Genomic DNA, 24,208 nt, shown 5'->3' with positions numbered 1-24,208 from the left:
CCCACACCCCCCACTTTTCCCACATCAACAACTTCTTTCATTAGGGTGGTACATTCATTGCATTTGATGAATACATTTTGGAGCACTGCTACACAGCATGGATTATAGTTTACATTGTAGATTACATTCTCTCCCAGTCCATTCAGTGGGTTATGGAAGGATATATAATGTCCTGCATCTGTCCCTGCAATCTCATTCAGAACAAATCCAAGTCCCGAAAAGCTCCCATATCACATCTCTTTTTCCCTCTTCCTGCCTTCAGCAACTCCCGTGGCCACTGTCTCCACATCAATGATATAATTTCTTCCATTGCTAGAGTCACAATATTTATATAGTAGAATACCAGTAAGTCCACTCTAACCCATATTTTATTTCTCCATCCTTTGGACCCTGGAATGGAGATTCCCACTCTACCTCTAAATTGAGAGGGGGCTTAGAACCCACATGGCTAACGGATGAGGTTGCAGATGGGATTCTGCTGCTAGCAGTTGTAGACTCTCTCGGTTCCCTGCTATGGTGGCTGACCATCCTCACCTTCCTGTTAGCTGACCTGGGTATGTCCAACGAACTGGAGAGTAGGTGTTGCAACTCTGCTGAGACTCAGGGCTCAGCTGGCACATGGATAGTCCAGAGATTCAGGTCTCCTGGGCATAAAAGTGACAGAAGCAGCTTGTGTAAGGAAGTCACATCTGAGTCCATCTGATAGGAGCCTAATATCCATCATATATAAAGAAAATCCTATATCTAGAAAATAAAAAGACATACAACCCTTTTAAAAAATGGGCAAGAGATTTGCACAGATGCTTCTCCAAAGAAGATGTAAGTTTTGTTTTAATAAACATAAAATTAGTGTTAAGGAGTTACCTTGGTTATAATTATTCAATATTGGATTCAAAATATTTTACCTTTTTCTTGATTGATTCACATATTTAAGAACGTTTAGGAAAAGGACAAAGCACCAATTAGTAGAGGCTGTGCAGCTTGTAAATGTTTTGAGAAAGCTGCTGGGAGTTCCAGCCTCCAGAAAGAAAGCCAATTCAATGTTAATGAAGCCATTCCTAAGAAAGGCCTAGGGAATGTAACAGAAAAAAATGTATGAAAAAAAACACAAAGGATATGACTTGCCAAATTAGTAACTTAATCACTTAGGTAGGCAACTAATCCCTCATTGGATTGGATATATCACAGGTTTGGGACGAAGCTCAGGCAAATACATCTCTTTGCAATCATTTTTCTTTCCCCTTAGAAGAAGAAAAGACAACCAAAGGAAAAAGCCTAATAAGAATTCACCTAAAATAATTTACCCTAGGCCATGTTAAATAGAGAACACTGTGAAAGCTCCAGGCTGTGTCATTGGGGGTTATATTTCAGTCAGGTCTCAGTGCCCAGAGGGAACAGTTGAGGCAAATTCAGAGGATTTTTTTTTTTTTTTTTTTTTGCAGATATGCAGCTAACTCAGTACTAGACCAAGGATCTGAATTTATACAGGTTGTTATTTTAAAAACCAGGAGTCATTTTGATAGGTTTAAATATTATGTATAGTTTTATAAGGAGTAGGGTACCAGACCATGGAGGAAAGAAATATATTAAAATAGTAAGAAGATGGCAATAATTATCTCCATTATAGTAACAGACTTCAAACACTGATTTGGGATTGTGCTTACCATTATACTCTCTTTCTTTAAAAAGGTAGTTCATTAACTGTCTCCTTCCTTTAGGGCAATGGTTTTATATCTGTGCTCCTAGGAGCCCAGGGGACCACCTAAAAAGGAGCAAGGAAAATTGAGTTGTCCCAGTGCTGGGCCCTCTGTGGCAATAGTCTGTTCCCACTCAATAAAAATAACTATACTTTTATTATTTTTACTTATCAGACTTGTAGCCACTTCATTTGAAGCTTAAAGAAGTGTATTAGTGTTAGAAGTTTGCAATGATTACTGTTGTAGAATTTGATAGAAGTTCAATTATTTGCATATAGAGAGGCCAGGACTCAGGAATGATTTTGAGAAGGAAAAATGGTTTATTGATGGCCAGCTGGACTCGGGAGCTTTCTGTTTCAATCCCGAGCCCTGAACAAGACTTTCGAGTTTCTTTTATACAGAGAGGAAAGGTTAAATGGTCCCTTTGTTTCAGTTCTCAGTAGGCTTGAATTAGCATATATATATATATATATATATATATATATATATATATATATATCTTCCACATCTTAGGTAAGCTTTTAGCATGGACTTCATACATTCTAGATAAGTTTTTACCACGGACTTCATACATTCTAGATAAGCTTTTAGCATATTTTGTTTGCATTTCCCCTGAATACTTAAAGTTTATAGACCTTGCATTGTTAAACTGTTTCCTGGGACTGGAGTCGTTGCCATGGTCACTACGGGCAGGACTGCAGCCTCTTACCATCTCATACCCAGAAGTCAGACAGCTTAGGTCATCTCTGAAGAGACAAAGAGCCTCCCACTTATAGCCCATATCAATTACCAGGTCATAAGGCTGTGGCTCCATTCTGATCAACTGAGCAAGCTGCCTACCTGTGGAAGACAGCATATCTCCACCCAAGAATGAGACATATCACAGTGGGAATGGAGCAGATAAGGCCCTCATCCCTGCCAGGCCATCAAGCCCTCCTGCATTCCAAGAAAACTCTACCTCCTAGCCCACCACCACCAAGTCATACACAAAAAGAATTCATTTTTACAGTCCTTTATTGACTCAAGGCTGTACTCTGGACCCTAACCCCCTCCCCCATGAACTACCATTTCCTCACCTTTTGATGTACTGTATAAATTCTCACCAGCACCTTCCACAAGTGGGCTGAAGTCTCTCTTCAGACCCCAACCATGCTGGTGGGGGGGCTGAAGTCTGTTCTTCAGACCCCCTTCATTGGGAGAGGTTCTCAATAAATTCTCTGCCTGTGGTCCTATCAGTCTCCATGTCCCAGTGAATGCCATTTTTCTCCAACAATTAGTCAGTTGAAGTGGTACTAATGCAAAATACTAGAAAATTGTTGGTTTTTATAAAGGGTATTTATTTGGAGTAGAAGCTTACAGATACCAGGCCATACAGTATAATTTACTTCCCTTACCAAAGTCTATTTTCACATATTGGAGCAGGATGGCTGCCAACGTCTGTGAGGGTTCAGGCTTCCTGGGTTCCTCTAGGTTCAGCTCCTCAGTTTTTTCCACAAGGTCAGCTGTAGATTATCAGGTGAATGGCTTTGTCTCTCTCCCTGGGGCTCCAGCTTCAGCATCAAATTCCAACATCAAAACTCCAACATTAAAAGCCACCAACTCTGCTCTTTGCCATGCCTTTTATCTGTGAGTCCCCACCCACCAAAGGGTGGGGACTCAACACCCTGCTGGCACAAGAGGTTTACATGATTACTTAATCAAGCAAACCTCTGAATCTGATATAATCTAATATGCCCAAAGGAAAAGATCAGGAAAAGATCAGTTTAGAAACATAATACAATATTTCTTTTTGAAATTCATCAGTAATATCGAACTGCTACAAGAACTTTGAAAGTAAGCTAGCATATATGATTATTAATAACTAAGCTTTATTAAGTAAGTACTGTGTATTATGCAATGGGCTAAGTGGTTTCTATGTATTATCTCCCTCCAACTTTCCATTCAGTCTAACTACTTACTCTTCCCCCCCCCCCATTTAACATATCAGGACACTAAGATGTAGAGAAATTAAATCAATAGAGCAGTGTACTAAGGTTGATATTTTAATAAATTATTTATTCTGTTTGTAAACAAATAAAACCAGTTAGATGTCTATTATTCTAGGGTTGTTTTTTTTTTTTTTAATGTGAGCTATCCTGGAAACCCATTTTTCTCAATGGTTGCTCTTCTGTATTGTAAACCAAAGTTCTGTATTGTAAACCAAAGTTGCGTGGTATCTACTCTAATTTTCCCCTTCATTCTGAACATCACCTGCCACTGAGGTTATTCAGTTCCTTTAAACTCTGCTGCATATCAGACACATTGTCAATTATAATGAATAAATTTCTATTACAGCTAAACCTGGAACATGACCCATAATTACCCAATAATGGAATCCAAATCTTTGCCTTAGTACCTTTCAATTTGGGTTTCCATATTTAAAAAGAGAGTTTAAATTTTTCATTTATGAGTTCTTAATATATTTTTAATATTTCCACAGGCCTCTTGTTTTACCTTAATTTCATCTATACACACACCTTCCAGAATATGATTTGAGGATGGTATATTTTCTATATTTTAAGTTAGATGCTTCTAAGCATACCTCCCAAATTTATGAAGATCTGTATTGTCTGCTTTTCCCTGCTGGGGTAACAAAAGAGCAAACAAACCACAGAGAAAATGGCATACCACTGTCACTGGAAGCTTTCAAGGGATTAACTCTAATGTTATCTTAAATATCAGCCCCTGAGGCATTCCACAGGGCTGATCACTTTGGCATTCTTGAGGCCTTCCTCCCTGAAGCCCAGGGTTTTGAGAAACTTTAGGAGTTTCCCTTCCAAGTCAACTTATCAAACTTCTCAGACTTCTTCACCAGGTATTCCCTTTTATCTGTGCCTAACTGATTGGTGTTCTCTACACTGTCTTCTTTTTATTTTTCCACTGAACCTGCAAAGGGAATCTTATCCATTCACAGGGTTTTTCTTAATTTCTCCCCCCATCAGTCTCTCTTGCATCATTCATGCGCCAGGCACACTGGCCCTGTTTTCCATCTCTGAAATGTGCTTAGATCAAGTCTGTAGGGCTTTTCCAGTAGCTGTGTAATACTACATTATAAATTTAGCAATTTAACATTTAACTTGAGATGTTAATGTTTTAAACATCAACCATTTGTTAGCTCACAATACTGTAACTCAGAAGACTGACATGGCATGACTAGGTCATCTGCTCTGGATATTATAAAGATGACACGAAGGTGTTGGTGGGCTCTGTTCTCATTTAGAGGCTGACTAAAAGAATCTGCATCCAAGCTAATTTGGATTATTGGAAGAACACAGTTCCTTGTAGCTTTAGGGCTGAGGTCCTTGTTACACTGCTTGCTATCTGTCAGCCTGGGCCACTCTCAACTCATAGATGCTACACATATTCCTGGCCACATGGCCCTGCTCCAATTTCCAAGCCATTGCTGTGGTGCATTGAATACTTACCTTGCTTTGAATTTCTGATTCCTTCATCTCTGACCTCCAGATCAAGCTTTAACAGACTCATGTGATTAGACTAGGCCCACCTGGAAAAATGTACCTTTTCTAATCAACTATGCCATATCATAAACCTAATTCAAGAGTAATGGCCATCATATTAATATTTTCAGGTTAGTGGATGGCATGTACATCAGGGTCAGGGATATTTGGGGGCATCATTGAATTATGCCTAACACATTTTTCTCTGTCTGCAATGCTTTTCCCCAGTTCTTCACATGGCTGGAAACACCTTTTTTAATGTTTCCTCTTCACAGTTTCTTGACCACCCAGGCTAAATCCCTTCGGGAAATGGACTTGGCCCAGTGGTTAGGGTATCCGTCTACCACATGGGAGGTCCGCGGTTCAAACCCTGGGCCTCCTTGACCCGTGTGGAGCTGGCCCATGCGCAGTGCTGATGCGCGCAAGGAGTGCCCTGCCATGCAGGGGTGTCCCCCGTATAGGGGAGCCCCTGTAAGGAGAGCCGCCCAGCATGAAAGAAAGTGCAGCCTGCCCAGGAATGGCGCCGCCCACACTTCCCATGCCAATGACGACAATAGAAGCGGACAAAGAAACAAGATGCAGCAAATAGACACAGAGAACAGATAACCAGGAGAAGGGGGGTGGAATTAAATAAATAAATAAAATCTTTAAAAAATAAAAATAAAAATAAAATTAAAAACTAAAATAAAATAAAAAAATTTAAAAAAGTTACTTTATTGTAACTATAGTATTTTAATTACCTCAGATTTTCTCATTTATGTTTTTATTTGTATATTAATTTTCAATTCAAAAGAATTAGAAGAGAGTTCTTGTCAAATCTCAGTGCAGCTTTATCCTTGGCATATAGAATGATGGTAAACATTCAAGAAAGTCTCTTTGACTATAAATGTGATTCATAAGTTTAACTTTCCAGGGAAAAATTTTATCCCCTGAATTGCAAGCCAATTATTTCCAAATGCTACCTGGACAGATCTACCTATGTGTTCTCCATCAACCTCTAATCTAATCTGTCAGAATAAAAATCACTGTGTGCATCTGCAGTACCTGTGGGTCTCCCTCCAGTTTTTATCTTAGTTAATGGTATGGGAAGCCACTCTGACACCTTATACAGGAAGGATGGTAAAGAAAAGCAAAAAGCAACTTACACCCAATTTTCATTAGTAAACATACCTTTAACACAGCATCTCTTTTTCCAACAATGCTGAATTTTCTTTTTTTTTTTCTGAATTTACCCATACTTTTAAATATTTGACCTTGTGCATATAAATTGTCACAAAAGCTTCTAATACTACTTCCAGATTTTAAAGAATGAGTGCCACTCCCTCAAAATGAGTGTTTCATAGAAAACTTGTAGGTGACTTGTAAAAATTTTTTACTCTTGTTCTTCTTAGGTAGATGAATTTGATGAAATCTATGAATATTTTCTAACTTTAGAATTCCAGTCAAATAAGAGTTTCCAAATTGGCTATGAGAAGAGGAAACAATAGAAGGGGGGATGATATTGAAAATGAGAAGGGAAATTATAAACATATATATTATTTTTTTCAATACTCCACAAAGAAGTGATGTGCATTATATATATGTATACATACAGATATAGATATATTTTATTAGCTCCTCACATATACAGTCATCTGATATTTGACAAGACCACCAAGCCCACTCAACTGAGAGAGAATGGCCTCTTCAATAAATGGTGCTTGGAGAACTGGATACCCATATGCAAAGAATGAAAGAGGATTACCATCTCATACCTTATGCAAAAATCAACTCAAGATGGATCAAAGACCTAAATATAAGAGCCAAGACCATAAAGACCTTGGAAAACAATGTAGAGAAACATCTACAGGAACTTGTAAATAGGAAATGGCTTCATGAGCTTCAAACCCAAAGAACGAGCAGCAAAAGAACAAATAGATAAATGGGGCCTCCACAAAATTAAAGCCTTTTGCACCTCCAAAGAGTTTGTCAAGAAAGTGAAAAGACAGTCTACCCAATAGGAGAAAATATTTGGTACCCATTGTATATGATAGGAGACTAATATCTGGCATATATAAATAAATCCTGTATCTCAAAAATAAAAAGACAAACAACCCATTAAAAATGGGCAAGAGATTTGAACAGACATGTCTCAAAGGAAGAAATACAAATAACTAAAAAGCACATGAAAAGATGCTCAAAATCACTAGCTATTAGGAAAATGCAAATCAAAATTACAATGAAATACTATGTTACTCCCCTTAGATGGACGGCTATTAAAAAAACAGAAGACTAAAGTGTTGAAGAGGATGGGGAGGACTGGGGACTCTCCTCCACTGCTGGTAGGAATGCAGAAGAATCCAGCCATTCTGGAGGACAATTTGGCAGTTCCTCAATAAACTAGCTATAAATTTGCCATATGACCCAGCAATTCCACTGTTGGGTATATACCCAGAAGAACTGAAAACAAAGACACAAACTGATATATGCATGCCAATGTTCATAACAGCCTTATGCCAAAAGTAGGAAACAACCCAAATGCCAATCAACAGAGGAATGAATAAACAAAATGTGCTATATACATACATACACAATGGAATACTACTCAGCTGTAAGAAGGAATACAGTACTAACACATGGAATAACATGGATGAATCTTGAGGACCTTATGTTGAGTGAAGCAAGTCAAGCATTGTAGTACAAATACTACCTGACCTCTCTTATATGAAATAAGTAAATCAAGCTGTCTCAGAGAACTAGAGACTGGATGATAGGCTTACAGGAAATTGTCAGGGAGAGGAAAGTTGTGAGCTGACACCTGCATGGGCGAATTATATGAAAAAGTAGAGGTAAGTAGTTGTGCAGGGAAGGGATATACAGGGGCATAGGGATACTATTGGGTAGGGCTTTGCAGGCATGAGGGCTGGGAGGATGGGTCAGATGGTTCAAGGAATTGGAGGGAGGATTTGGGGGAGCAGATGAGCATACCAAGATTGTTGGGTTTGTGGTTGAAATTATATTGTTGCAAAACCTCTTCCGAAAATATAATAAGGAAGGGTTACTTGTTTAAGGTATTTAATGGAGGGCATCTGGCACAGGGGCAGGGTTCTAGGGAGTGTGTTAGTGCTCTTCTTGTCATAATGTGTTATATCATTGGCTGGAAACCCATACAATGAGTGGGAAAGTGTACCCCCATCCTGGGGAGGCCCGATGCTCTCAAACGGAGGCAAGGGTGTCTCTCGAGAGCATTAGTGGCTCCCAGTGGGGGAGGGCAGCCTAGTGTGTCAAGCTCTCAGCATTGTTGCAAGTATCTATGAATCTGGTCCTTCAAGCAGTGAAGCTTGGTTGTCACTGTGGGCCCTGAGGGGAGAGGGAGAAAGGAATAGAAGAGATGGAAGGAGGAGAAACTGGGGGACAATGGAAGTGTTCCACAAGATCATGCAATGATGGATACAGGACATATTAAATTTTACCAAAAATTTATAAAAGTGTATAGTCTAAAATGTAAACCATAATGTAAACTATAATGTAACCAAAAATTTAGAAAAATGTACAGTCTAAAATATAAACCATAATGTAAACCAAAGTGGAACTATGGTTAGTACCTGTGTTTCAATATCTGTGCATCAGCTGTATCAAATAAAACATGAACTTGTAAAGAGATTACTGCTGAAGAAGAGGGTTTGATGTTGGCTATATGGGAGTCCCCTATATTGTATATATGACTTTACAGTGATCTAAAACTTTTTTGAAGACAAAATTAAAAATTAAAAAGAAAGGATGTAGACACTGAGGAAGTAATGAAAGAGATTGCCTTGCCACTGTACTTACAGGGCAACACCTATTACAGTGATGAAAGGCAAACATCAAAAACAAAGTTTTATGATATTTTTCATTTTCTAAAACCCCAATTTATATTTTACTTTATTTTAGTTTTTCTAAATTAGTATGTATTCTATTTCTAATCTTTAATCCTATCTATACTATTTCATTTTCCTACTAATTGAGTCTGGCAATATATTAGGCTTCATTTTTGAAGAAGTTTTGGATCACAGAGGGGTTCAAATATGGCAGGGTAGGTACACTGGTGTAGGGTGTTATTGATAGGAGACACATGGTCAGGAGGGACTTCTCCAGAGCATATATATAGGGTATATAAAAATGTTCAGATATTCATTGGGTATTGTCACAGTAGGTAGAGTTACAAATGACTACTGAGAGAGTGCTGAGTTCCAAGCCAGGGGAGCTCGGTCACATTCCCCAGTGGAACAGCAGCAATCTCCCAAGTGTAAGGGCAAAAACCAGTGAGAAGAATGGTCCAATGATGAGCCCTTGATACTGATGATTATCCTGTGTGCCTGAAATTTCAACTAGGCTTAGAGCTTCAGGGTACTCAAGAACTACCTCCTGAGAGCCACCATGTTGCTCAAATGTGACCACTCTCTAAGCCAAACTCAGCATGTAAATGCATTACCCTCCCCCCAGCATGGGACATGACTCCTGGAGATGAGCCTCCTTGGTACTGAGTGATTACTACCAATTACCTGTTGGTGATGCAACTAGAAAAAGACCTCAAATAAAAAGGGGAAATGGTAAAGAAAAATGAGTTTATCTGGCTAAGAAACTTCAAATTGAGCCAGGAGGTCATCAGAGGGGTCATGCATTCTCATATCTCAGCAGGATCCCAGAGACAGCCAAGGTATATACAACCCTAGTTACTGGTGCTCCTGAGGGCTACAAAGAAACACAAGCTCTGTGGTCATGGCAGATGGCTCTAGAGTTCAGTGCCTTGTCAGTAGGCCCTACTTTGGGATTTGTGCTCCTGAGTGTGATGGAGTTGGACTCAGATGTGACCTTTCTACACATCCTCTTCTGTCACTTTTACTGAACCTGTGGTTGGTGGTGGGGTTGGTATATACTCAGGAGATTTGAATCTCTGGACTGTCCATGTGCCAGCTGGGCCCTGAGCCTCAGCAGAGTTGCAACACCTACTCTCCAGTTCATTAGACTTACCCAGGTCAGCTAACAGGGAGGTGAAGATGGTCAACCACAACCCCAAGAGCGAAGAGTGCCTACAACTGCAAGCAGGAGAATTGCATCCATTAGCCATGTGGAATCTAAGCCCCCTATTGATTTACAGGTGGAGTGGACATTATCATCCCAGGTTTCACAGGATAAAGGAATAAAATATGGATTAGAGTGGACTTACTGGTATTCTACTATAGAACTATTGTGACTCTAGCAATGGAAGAAATTGTATCATAGATGTGGAGACAGTGGCCACAGTAGTTGCTGAGGACAGGGAGAGGGAAGAAGAGATGTGATGTGGGGACATTTTCAGGAGTTGGAATTGTCCTAAATGATATTGCAGGGACAGATGCTGGACATTATATATCTTGCTATAACCCACTGAATGGACTAGGGGAGAGTGTAAGCTACAATGTAAACTATAATCCATGTGGTGCAGCAGTTCTCCAAAATATATTCACCAAATGCAATGAATGTGCCACAATGATGAAAGAGGTTGTTGATGTGGGAGGAGTGGGGGTTTGGGGTGTGGAGTATATGGGAACCTCTTATATTTTTTAATATAACATTTTTTGTGATCTATGTATCTTTTAAAAAAGACAATTAAAAAAGAAAAAAGATACACTTTTATAATGTGTGTGGTATCTTTGAGGCAAAATAATATTTTTATGTTTAATATTTTTCATATTTTCAACTCAGATTCAAATCCTTAAATTATCTCAAATTTAACAAAACTAAATTGTCTGTTTAAATTGGCACTAAAATCCCTCTACAAATCCATTAATTAGATGGAATCTCGGCCTTAAATGCTTCGTTTCCCTCTTCTCTCTCCATTTCTTTTCATTATTAATGTTAACTAGACTTTTTTGGCACTTAAGTTATTTATATTAATTTTAGCAGCACTCTTACTGAAAGGCCTTTATTTCCAAAGTCTATTGACCATGAACAATTTCTAGAGGATATCAATGAAATATTTCAAAAGAACAGGGAAAAACACAATAGTGAAGACTGGATATATGATTAAGCTCTTAGGTTTGAGTTGAATATCAATTTATGCTTGATTATTTTTTGCATAACTTATGAAAGTAAATTGCCACTAAATCTTTGTACATGGTCATGCATCAATGATTGCCTCTTAATCCAGAGTGAAAGTTGATGCTTATTTTTCCCATTATTTATGGACGAAGCACAATAATGATAATTATCAGCTTAAACTTAACCTTCAAGAATTAGTTTTCATTTTGTTGTCTGGATACATCTCCCTCTTTTTCTTTGCCCACATCTCCTATTTATTCTAAAGGGAGCTTGGTCCACAAATTACATGGGTTAAATCATGGAAATAACACTAATAGAGAACCAGATGCTAGGGGGCTTATAAAAAATTTTAACACTAAGTATGTTTTGAGCTGTCATACAAGATTTTCTTTGATTTAGTCTAAGGCAATATGTAGGTAAACACATTGAATTAGAACCATAAATTAGAATAATCAAAAATTATCCTAAAATTACATGTAGAAATGGGAATTCAGGAAATTCACCTTTGATTGTTTTTATAAACAGTTGCAAAATTGGGCAGCACTAATTGATTCATCCTACAATGAAAATGTAATGTGATGGAATTTGGAGATAGATGATTCAGGAAGACCTCAGATAATTTGATTTTTTTTTTTAGTTTCTTCCTATGGATTCAATCCCTGGTACCTCCTAAAAATAATAATAATAAAATAATGCAATGAAAAGAGATGATAATGATAAGTTCTTAAAGAGACCAGATATTTGAGGCTACAAAAATCTGGAGAAGGGCAAGTCAGGATAAGGCCTGTTAACAAATTGAAACTTATCACACTGAAAAAAATAAATGTAGGGTGGAGCCATGTAGGACAGCCTGAGGGACATGAGGGAATAAAAGTAGGAGGCACTCTATTTCAGTAATTGAAAATTCCAGCAGAACTAGATGCGGAATCAAGCTGAAGCCATCACAAACCAGACTGTGATATAATATATACCCTAAATCTGACATAGCCTTGTGTGTGTGTGTGTGTGTGTGTATGTGTGTGTGTGGTAGAAACATTTATTTTTTTAGAGGTCAGTGACCAACTTAGCCAATAACTCAAATGGAGAGGCAACATGCAGAGTATTTCAGCCAGGTCTGGATGTACAAGAGAAATTTAAAAAGACAGACTCCAGTATTGTCATCCTTTGCATACTTTCTAAATACTTTCACTGCAGCACATAGCATTAAATGATATTACTTTTTCCATGATTATGTAAATTAATAGGTATTTTACTTTAGCAGTACTGGAGAAACTACTTTCTCTATTAGTTTATGAAAACTGAGAGTTCCCAATGCAATCAAGATTATCTTTCCTTACCACCACTTTATTTTTTTTTTATTTTTTTCTCTTTATTTTTTTCAAAATGTTACATTCAAAAAATATAAGAGGTCCCCATATACCCCACCCTCCCTCACCCCACTCTTCCCATATCAACAACCTCTTTCATTGTCATGGCACATTCATTGCATTTGGTGAATACATTTTGGTGCATTGCTGCACCACATGAATAATGGTTTACATAGATTGCACTCTCCCTCAGTCCACCAAGTGGGCTATGGCAGGACATACAATGTCCAGCATCTGTCCCTGCAGTCCTGACAGTGAGGCCCTGAGCCTCAGCAGACCTGAAATTCCTACCCTCTGGTTTCTTGGACTTACCCTGGCCAGCTAACAGGGAGGTGAAGGTCAACCACACGCCAGGGAGCCTAGAGTGTCTACAACTGCAAGCAGGAGAATTGCATCCATCATCCATATGGAATCTAAGTGCTCTCTCAATATAGAGGTGGAGTGGATATAACCATCCCAGGGTCCACAGGATGGAGGACTAGAGTATGGATTAAAGTGAACTTACCAATATTCTACAATGAACTATTGTGATTAGTAATGGAAGAAATTGTAGCATTGATGTGGAGAAAGTGACCAAGTAGCTGCTGAGAGTAGGGAGAGGGAAGAAGAGATATGATGTGACATAGCCTTTTAATATCCATTGCAATTTCATTTGTACAAGTCACAAGTATCCTAACTGAATTAATGAAATAGTCTTTCACTTGGACTCTCTAATTTTATCCTGATGCCCTCCAAACCTATTTTCCATATGTCAACTTCAGATTCCTATTTAAAGGTAAACTTTAATTTCAGTTCAAGATAGACTGGGCACAATCATATCTATAGTTCCTTCCTTCTGTAACTATATTAAAATAATGACAAGCACATTTGCTAATTCCATCTTTAAAAAAGAAGAGGAAAGCTTTAAGTGGATATGATATTTCAAATAAAATAAAATTGGAAACAAGGAAACAAGGAAACAAATGGGTGTTGATGGATGAATCAAAGTAGATGATCCAAAACTCTTATTTTTTTGGGAAGAACTGTAGCTTATAAAGAAACCATGAAGATACTCAAAATCTGTGTTTACAAGAGTAAACATTTATGTATATGAAGCAAATAATATAATTTTATGTGTCAACCTGAGGAAATTTTAAATTCTTTCACTTTTTTTTGCATTTTCTTTTTTAAAGAAGTACATTAGTGTAGCATTCATATGAAAGGGGTTCTTTTATATTCAAGAAGAATCTTTTACTTAAGTATTACTGCATCCTTATAGTCCAATATCATCCTGTTTGAGTTAAAGAAATTTCTTTCTATAGGGGGAAATATTTGCCTTGGAAGATACTAATAATTAATTAGTCTTAGAAATATGCTATTTCCTGTGTACAGAGAAAAATCAACACAAAGCATAGGTTAGAAAACATAAGCAGAAAGGTGAAAAAGTACACTGCAAAATGATAAGATCTCTCTTCAGTATGTATGTACATAATCCCTAGTTTTATATTGTGAATCCTAGATGAGAGGGAGTGTTCGTATTTTTTTGTATTTATTTACGTCTTCATTTGGTCACTCATTTAAAAGCTGTTTTGACGATTTTTTCATAAGTCATTTAAAAGACACAGTTGTTGAGTGACAATAGTGTGTCAATGGATATTGTATAACAGTGTGGTTAAGAATATGAACTTTGTTTTTTATTTTTTTTACACTTTTTTATTAAAGTTAATAGATCACAAAGAACGTTCGTTATATTAAAAAACATTTTAAAACCCATAAAAAACATAAGAGGTTCCCATATACCCTGTTCCCCACCCCCTCCCCATCATTTTTGTGAATTGTATTTTTTTGAAGATATATACATCACAAAAAAAAGTTACATTAAAAAATATAAGAGGTTCCCATATAACCCCCACTCCTCCCTTTGAATCCAGATACTGGAATTGAATGCCAGTTTTGTAAGAGCACTCACCTTATGTGGCTCTTATGAGTATTAAGGGAGTTATTGTCTGTGAAGTACTTGAACAAATACCTGCCACACAGTAAGTGCTTATAAATTGTGTTCTTCTCATTATTTTAATTGTGATTGTTACTGAGATGAAAGACTTAGGCTCTATCCCCGAGTTTGTTCATTGGATAGTGGAAAAGATAGTAAAAAATCTCTTAGGATGGATTAGAGAACTGCTGGAGCTATCGATATACCTACATAGCATTTAGTATTGAATGCAGTTGTAGTTGTTTCATAAAAGATATGCTGCTAACAATGTAACTGGCTTAGATTCATGAGTACATTTTGATAGTCTATTATTTTCCACATCATTCAAGTAATTTTATTAACTAAAAGAATAGGTAAAACATTTTTTATTAGGGCCTTAGGATTCAGTTTCATTGGCACTTCGACTTTTTTAACTTCCCACTAATAAAAAGAGGCTCTTTCAGTTCATTATTTTTATAACCATAGTTTGATGGAAGAGTCTAAATTAGTGGAGATTGTGAATCATTCAATCCCAAATGTAATGTAAAACAAATGAGTACAATAGCAGTAAGAAGACATTCAATCTGCCAAAAGAATTATACATTAGTTTGTACTTTGTAATGTTTTTTTTCAATCACCTGGCAGTTCAGTTTCCTTGAATGAGTGAAAGTCAGAAAGCATCTAGACTGAAAATACAAGATCATGAATTAGCCCATTGGCTGTGATAGTAAAATTCCACTTTTAAATCACAATTGCATGGGCTTAAAAAAAATGATTCCCTTCTTGAGATCACCTTATGGCTGTTTCTGTAAATGGTCACAATATTTTACAATAAAACAATTTGGTAAGCAAATTAATTATATTGTGATTGACTCAATTCACATACAAAAATAAGTTTCCAAATGGCTTATAAAAATAAAAAGATGTCTTATATATCCCTATAGCTATGTTGTTTCTTCCAGAACACTATTTTGAAATTTAATGTGCCCTATTATAATTTATTTCAAATAGCTATATTCCATTTCCATTTTCAGATGGTAAGAATGAACTATTTAATCCATTATTGTTATGAGTCACATGTCAAATAAACCCTATAGATCAGTTAGGTTTACCTCTCTGCAATACCTTATATACTCTTATATACTCCCTTAGAATTTCCAGCTATCTCTTCTAGATTGACATACACATACCACAGGGCAAAACAGACCCCGATTTAATTTTTGTCCTCTTCTGATTCAGTAATTCCTTACTATCTTACTAGCATATAAATCATTTTAAGAAGGTTTTGTTTTTCCTTGAGCATTTTTATTTATCTTCTGAAGAAGGATTCTTCCAAAATATCAAGTTACTATTCATAAAATATACCCTTTTCTATATATGTTTTAGCCTAACATGGATTACTGAAAAATTTTAGCCGTTTTATAAAAATAAGCAAAATTTTAAAAACTGCTGTTGATAAGGGTAGAATGTAAAAGGTCTTATATTTATTTATTTTGAACTTATAAAGTGATAGAGGACATTGAAACACACACACTTATTTTCATTTCAGAGATACAGTATACATTCTGTAATTTATCTTAGGGACATAATCACAGATGTATACAAAAAAAAATTCATCATCTCATAATAACAAAAATTGAAAGCAATGGTCATATGAAATATTAGAGTGGTAACTTAAAACTTAAAATCAATTTATATAATGAAAATTTTATTTAAAATTTATTTAAAAATTTCTAGAATATTTAATTTAACAAAATAAAAGTCTAACAAAATAATGTGTGCTGAAAAAAATCTACATACAGCATCATGCCTAACAATAAAAATTTTTAAAAAGCAAAGAAAACAAGAAAACTGCAAACACACACACACACACACAAACACAAGAATGCAAATAAACATGAGTTAAATCTGAACAGATATAAAACAAAATGGATAGTGGTTATTTCTGAGTGTATGGGATAGTTGGCTGTTTTACATTGTTCTTAACTTGTTCTTTATGTTTCTAAATGTTCTCAAATGCATTTTTATTAATAATAAAATCCAAGAAAGAAAAAATGCATGTAAGAATTAAACCTGATCATTCCTTCCTATCACTAAAGTTTTAAACATTTTAAACAATTTAATATCTACAGTAACATCCTATCACATAAATACACCAAAATGATTTCTCTGTGTTTTATATTTCATTGATTCATTTTTGCTGTGAATACTATTGTGTATATATAGATACAATTTTACATATATATTTATTTATAAAACATTTATTATTTACTTAGGATATATTTCTTGATTAATATGACTTTTTAAATTGATAATTATCAGTGTTTTTCCCTCTTTTTTCTTTCTAATATTTTGAAAGAATAATTTTTCCAAGTGAGAGTTTTATCACATCACTTTCATACTGAAAACAATATTGAGCTGCATCCTAACTACTACCAGACAAAAGCCAAACTCAATTCCAAATTAAAGTTCCCAGTCTTATTGATCTGGCCTCATTCTTGTCTGCTCTTTCCCCCATGCTCTCTCTTTGGCACTTCTTGTTCTCTAAATACTCCTGTACTCACTTTGTTATGCTCTGCTTTGTTTTACTTTTGTAGGTCCATTTTTTGTTCTCATTTGTTTTAATTCATATCATTTTCACTTTCAAGGACTCAACTCAGGTTTTCCCTCTTGTATGATGTCTGTGATTCTGTCAAAATAATTTGTTACTTTTCCATAGCAGTCCCTTAGTCAAATTGTAACACTCTTATGTGCACTATAGTCCAATATTCCTTTCTGGTTTGAAAGTTTTGGAGAGACAAATGGTCATATTTATTTGTGTCTATTATATAATTTTTCACAGGGCCTTAGATGTAGGTAAAATACTTTTGAAATAATTAAATTATATTAAATCAAATCCAGCCTCCAATATTTGGTTATAATTTGCTTCTTTCTAATATAATTTTAAGGACACATAAATTTATTGCTCAGCATTAGAGTCTGCATTTAAACAACTAATATACCCTAGGTCTTCAGGTTAGATCCCAAACTGAAAGTGATTTTAAGTCATAGATAGGATATTCAGAAGTATGACTATGGGAAGTATTGCATCTATGATGAAGTTGTGCGGCCAATTTTACTAGTAATCTTACTATAATAAAATATTTTCCCTTTCTTAAGGTTTTCCAAGAAAATAATATTATCCTAAGAGACTTTATCCATTTTAAGCTGAATTAAATATTTGACAGAAAACCTCAAGTAGAAACAAGAATAAAACTAGGGGAGTTGTACTATGATATCATCTGGTAGTGGTATATACTTTTGCTTTACTTTCATTGATAGTGTTTATTCTATTATTCATTCATTCATTAATTCAATTTTTGTTTATTTAAGCTATATGAGTGTGAAGATGTGACCTTAATGAAATATTTATTTTATATGGTTACATCATTGTTTTCCCTTACCCATTCATTCACCCTATCAAAATTGTTCTCCTCCAACTTCTCTCTAGTTATTTAATATCTATGTTTTATTCACAGAAAAGTCAGATTTTACTACCGTCTTGTAGACTCACTTTGAAACTTATATTAAAAGAAAGTACACAAATCAACACCATTGTTTTAGAGAAATTATTCTTAGGTCTTTACCAATGGCTCAAGAGTCTGTGCCTTTCGTTATTTAGACACTTATCAGCACTCTACATTTTGACTCAGATTTGAAAATATAGGAAGGCTAGTAAAAGTTAAGTAAAAAGCTCTTGGACAAACATTAGTAATATAAACTCTATTTCAAGATATTAACATCATGTAAGTGTATAAATATGTGTGTGTATGTGTGTATAGATAGCTATATATGATAAATTCATTAAGATAAAAAGAAGGTCTGATAAAATTATAAATGGTAACATTTTCAGTGAGTTGAAATTTCATGAATTGTTTCAACCTTCAGCAATCATTATCTCCACTAAACATCTTTGTAAATTTATTGTTGTTTTAAGTATTCCTCACTTTGTGGATAAAGACCTAAGAATAATTTCTTTAAAACAATTGTGTCAATTTGTAAGCTTTCTTTTAAACTAATGTTTCAGACTTCTAGATAGATAGATAAATAAATAGATAGATAAATAGAAATAAGTAGATAGATAAAATTTAAACTTATACTCCTCTCTCTAGACTAATGAAAAAAAATTGAGTGATCTTGTATTATAAATTTTATAGACTTAAACATAACTTTGGTTTCAGGGATAATCCTTGTCCCAGACAGTGCCCTTTCTTCATCTATCTAGGTCACCTACTATTTCCCATTCCTTTCTTTCTGAATAAAATTGGAAAAGCCAAAGAATTTACCTCCTTATATAGCCTATGATTAAAATTTTTATAGAATGCTTACACCTTTAACAAACTATTAGCATATCTGAATACCCTCTCCTCTCATGATGGACAATTCTTAATTAACTCTACATCTAGCAACTCAAAAGTAAATAGCCCTTCTAAAGAAATTATTATTCCTGTCTTTTACCTGTCCCTAAATGTACACCCTCAAAATTTGTAACCCTTTATGTTCAAATAAAACATATAGTGATAGCAATTCTACAATTAATAGGGTGCCAAAATATCACTAAAAATTTCTTTTATAGGAAAACATCTTCAAGCCCTAGTGCTAGGCAGTAAAGTTTTTTAAACTTTACACACAAAGCACCAGCAACAAAAAAGAAAATAGATAAGAGAGACCTCAAAACTAACACTTTTGTACTTCAAAGAACTTGGCAGAAGTGTGAAAAGGCAGATGATTCAATGGGAGAAAATATTTGGCAATCACATATCTGATAAGGGTTTAATATCCATGATATATAAAGAGATGCTACAACTCAACAATAAAAAGACAAATTACCTGATTAATAAATGGGAAAAATACATGAAAATAACAATTGTCCAAAGAAGAAATACAAATGGCAAAGAAACACATGAAAAAATTTTCAACATCACTAGTGACTAGGGAAATGGAAATCAAAACTACACTGAGATGTCATTTCACACTTATTAGACTAGCAGCTATTAAAAATTTGGAAAACTGTAAATGTTGGAGAAGATATGGAGTGATAGGAACACTTACTGTTGATGGGAATGTAGAATGGTACAGCCACTGTGGAGGGCAGTTTGGCAGTTCCTAAGGAATTTGACTATAGACTTGCCATGTGACCTGGCAATGCCATTGGTAGGTATATACCCAGAAGAACTGAGAGCAGAGACATGAACAGATATCTGCACACAGATGCTCATAGTAACATTGTTCATGATTGCCAAAAGTTTGAAACAACCAGGTGTTCATCAACTGATGAATGGATAAACTAATTGGTATATACGCACAGTGGAATATTCATCAGCAGTAAGAAGAAATGAAGTCATGAAGCATATGACATCATGAATGAACCTGGAAGACATTATGATGAGTGAAATAAGCCAACACAAAAGAACAAATACTGTATAATTGTGCAACTATGAACTAAATATATTGTGTAAACTTATGGAGTTAATAATTAAAATATAGGTAACAAGAAAATAGAAGGGTAGAAAATGGAAAGCTGAGAGTTAATCTGGACAGAATTGATTAAAAAGGTTGGTTGTAACTCTTTGGCAATGAATAGAAATAGTGAAAATATACACCATGGTGTTTGTATCTAGCAGAGCTATTATATGGACATGACAGTGGTTGAAAGGGAAAGTCTAAGACTGTATATTACTAGAAGAAAAGCTAAAAACTTAATATGGTTCTATAAAAAATAGTAAAACCCATGTAAAATATGAATGTGTGATATTGCATACATAAGAGTGTGTTTTTACAAAATATAAATACAAATATACTAGATAGAAGAAAAAAGAATAGCAGCTAAGTATGACAGAGGAAGCAAGAGAGACTGAGAGGTGATGAGTTTGTTTGTTTGTTTTTTGTTTATCATTATTATTGGAATAATGGAAGTGCTCTAAGAATGAAGTGGTGAATGCACAAATATGTAATTACACCAAATACCATTGATAGTACACTTTGGATGGAATTTTTCATTATTAATAGGTATCAATAAAATTTGTTTTAAAAAATTATTCTCAGATAAACATTTCAAGAGGATAAGGAATTTTGCTTGCTTTGTTTATTTTTTATCACCAGGGTTTGATACACACAACTACACCACAGTCACTGACTATACATTTTTACTTTTAATTTAGAAATCTATTCTCATAGAACTATTCAGCAATAGGATGCTTCTAATTTGTTCTGGGTGTTTATAGTAAATTTCACTCATTCATGTATTCATTCATTCAGTCAAGGATAATTTTTGAGCAACATGGAATACCTACTACATACCAAGGACAATACTAGGCAGTGAAACTAGAGGGAAAAGAAATACTGGAGACTAGTTACTGCAGTCACAGAACTACGAATATATCAGATCTGACATAACCAAGGACTCTTGATAATGATAAGAGGTTTCTATCTGAGGTTTATCTATGATCCAAGCAACATAATGTTTTTCTGCAAAGTTTGAGAAACTTCCTCTAATCTACAAGGAGATAACTGGAGAAGGAAGCATTAGTTGGTAATAATCCTAGAGAGACACATGTTAACACATCTAGGCCTAACCAGCTTAATTTGATCAAAACTAAACCTTCCCCTAATTCAAACACTTTAGGTAGAAATTTAAGACTATCTATAATCTGATCAAAAATTACCTTTCCAAACTCTTTTCTCATTCTGTTCCAATCAATATTTTGTCAGGTTATTCAATACTTGGCAAATGAGAATTAGAAAAGGTAAGAGAAATCCTGGAGCCAGTAAAACATTTCTTTCTAGAGCAGTCATTTGCACCAAGGGAAGTCACACAATCCAGGGGCTGGATTTTATGAAAACAACTAGCTGTTTACATATATAGTGTCCAAAGTCACAACACTTCAAATATGCTAGGTCCATTATTTAAACACACACACACACACACACACACACACACACACACAAACACCCTAGTAATTTCATATGAGGTATATTGAGAAAAACAAGATAGACACAAAGAGAACAGACTGTAGTTATGTTCTAGTTATGTAAAGTTCAAGAGCAGAAAAAATTATCACATGGTGATGGAAGCCTACATAGAATTTAACACAGCAGATATGAGATGTAGTGAAGGCATGTACTGATTGGAAGAGGAATAAGGGAAACTTCTGATGTTTGAAAAGATTCTTTATCTAGGCAAGAGAGTGCTATATAGGTTTTAATAAAAATATAAACTCTTATTTATACTTTAAAAATCACCTATTCTATAGTAAAATGAATATTTTACATGAGTTTTAGAGCGAAACAAAAAAAGGTCAAAGAATTTCTGTGCTATAAACTGTATCGACTTTCTGTGTCTCTATGCCACAACTGGAGTTTGGAAATGTAGTGAGTAGAAAATACTACCTTGGAATTCCATGAAGTAGTCAATTTAGATTTCAGGCAAATTAAGAGATTTGTCCAAATTCTGTAAAAACTGGATGTGGGTGGGGAGTGGGCTTTGGGCTTCAATCCTAAGAATGCTTTTCAAAAACTAGAGAAAAATAACAAAGTATATTAGGTAGTATCAGACTAAACAGGTGGACCAGATTTATTTCAGATTGAATTGATATCAAAGAAATTCAGGAATTTGGGTATTTATGACTGAATATGAAAAAATGGTTATTGCAACTTCATATTCAATAACAGGTGTCAACCCTGCTATTGTTAACCAGGTATCAGGTGTGGGGGAAGAGGCAAGAACCTTAATGAAGTAACCAGAAGGAATGATGAATCTTATCTAAAATGAAAAAGGAAGAAGTGTTGTTAAACAATAAATCCACTTTTTTCACACAGGTTACCATAATCTTGTTCCACTATTCTCAGCATTAGTATTTTTTTTTCCTGACTCAAAGGGATCAACCACTTTTTTCTTATAAGGAGCTCTCTGCTTCATTATTAAAGGTTCATTAACCTTAAATGCAGGGAAGTATCTATTAGTAAAAATATTAGGTGTTTTTAAGGTTCTGCCATCTAGAATTTGATCTGCAATTGGTTGAGAGATCAGACCTTATTCTTTAGGTAAGCAGTTGGTCTGGAGGTCAACCTGACGTGTTATTGCAGCTGTTTTAAAAAGAGAGCAAGGAAATTAAAGGGAAGAGAGTAAAAAGAAGTCTATTTACAATCTTTTATATTTTAAGGAAATTACCTAGATGAGGGTCTCTACAATTTGACCATAACATCAAAATGTCAGAAGTCTAAAAAGACATTATGCCAGATGTACAGTTTTTATAACTAATTTCTTTAGCTTCTATCTTCCATGACATTCTATTTGGAAAAAGAGAGTTAGGTTTATGATTCTACAGAATAAGTTATATACCTAATGAGAGTGATAACTTTTGCTAACCTCAAACCCAGGAATGTTCTGTTAATATTACTACTTAGGTTACTTAGTCTCAGGAGTTGCATTTTAGTGCTAAAATAATGATGATCTCACAACTATGACGTTTCCCATTCCCACAAGTACTTGTCCTGATAGAATTATACCATGGGGATACCCATAATTGTTTGCCTCTTTAATGTAATTGCTGCAAGAACTGCATGCTTGGAACATTGGAGGATAGCTTCAGAACACATTAGCCTCAATGGCTCAAGGGTCTGTGCCTTTCGTTATTTAGACACTTAGCACTCTTATGTTTTGACTCAGGTTTGAAAATATAGGAAGGCTAGTAAAAGTTAGGTAAAAAGCTCTTGGACAAACATTAGCAATATAAAGTCTAGTTCAAGATATTAACATGAGGTAAGTGTGTATGTGAGTGTGTGTGTGCATATGCATATAGATACCTATATATGATAAATTCATTAAGATCAAAAAGAAGGTCTGATAAAATTATAAATGGTAACATCTTCAGTGAGCATTGAAATTTCTTGAATTGTTTAATACTAAATCTCTATCATAAAATACAGGACATGCAAAAACAAAATTAGCAGAAAGTGAAAACAGAAAGCATTAACTTGTCTCTATCAGTTCATATTAGAGAATACACTAAAAGTAAAAAGAAATATGGAAGATTTTAATGATATTTAATTAATAAGGTAGGCTTAAAAGATATATTGAAATCCATGTACTGCAAAAATAATAACTCCTCTCAAAACTTCAAGTGACATTTAAAAATGTTGGTTGTATATTACTCTGCAAAAAAAACTCAATAAAATTTCAAAACCTAACAGCCATATAGGCCAAATAGTTTGAAAAAAATAAGTTAAGAAAATAAAAATAATAGAATAAAGAGAAAAGCAAAACAAAAGACAAGTTAAAAAAACTGTTAAAACAGTTTAAAATAATATTGGAATATAAAATAGAAGATTTGCTAGCAAAACAGTAGTTACAATGTTACTGAAGATGGCTTGCTATCTGATGCATATAGAGGTCAATACTACGAAACAGGGATTTTGAGAAAAGTAAGAGCTTTAACGCAAGATGGACTGGCATGGAGACAGGAGACCAGGCTCAAATCTGTCTCCGCCATCTGAATGCTAAGGGATATTTTATGGAAATGGATGGTGAGAAGTGGAAAAGAAGTGGGGACTTTTGACTTGGTATAGTTCAGTAGGGGCCAGGTCTTCCTTACATTTGATTTCTTTTGATGTTTC

The sequence above is a fragment of the Dasypus novemcinctus genome, chromosome 14 (genome assembly GCF_030445035.2).
Source record: "Dasypus novemcinctus isolate mDasNov1 chromosome 14, mDasNov1.1.hap2, whole genome shotgun sequence".
Taxonomy (NCBI): domain Eukaryota; kingdom Metazoa; phylum Chordata; class Mammalia; order Cingulata; family Dasypodidae; genus Dasypus; species Dasypus novemcinctus.
This window is presented reverse-complemented; position numbering follows the sequence as displayed.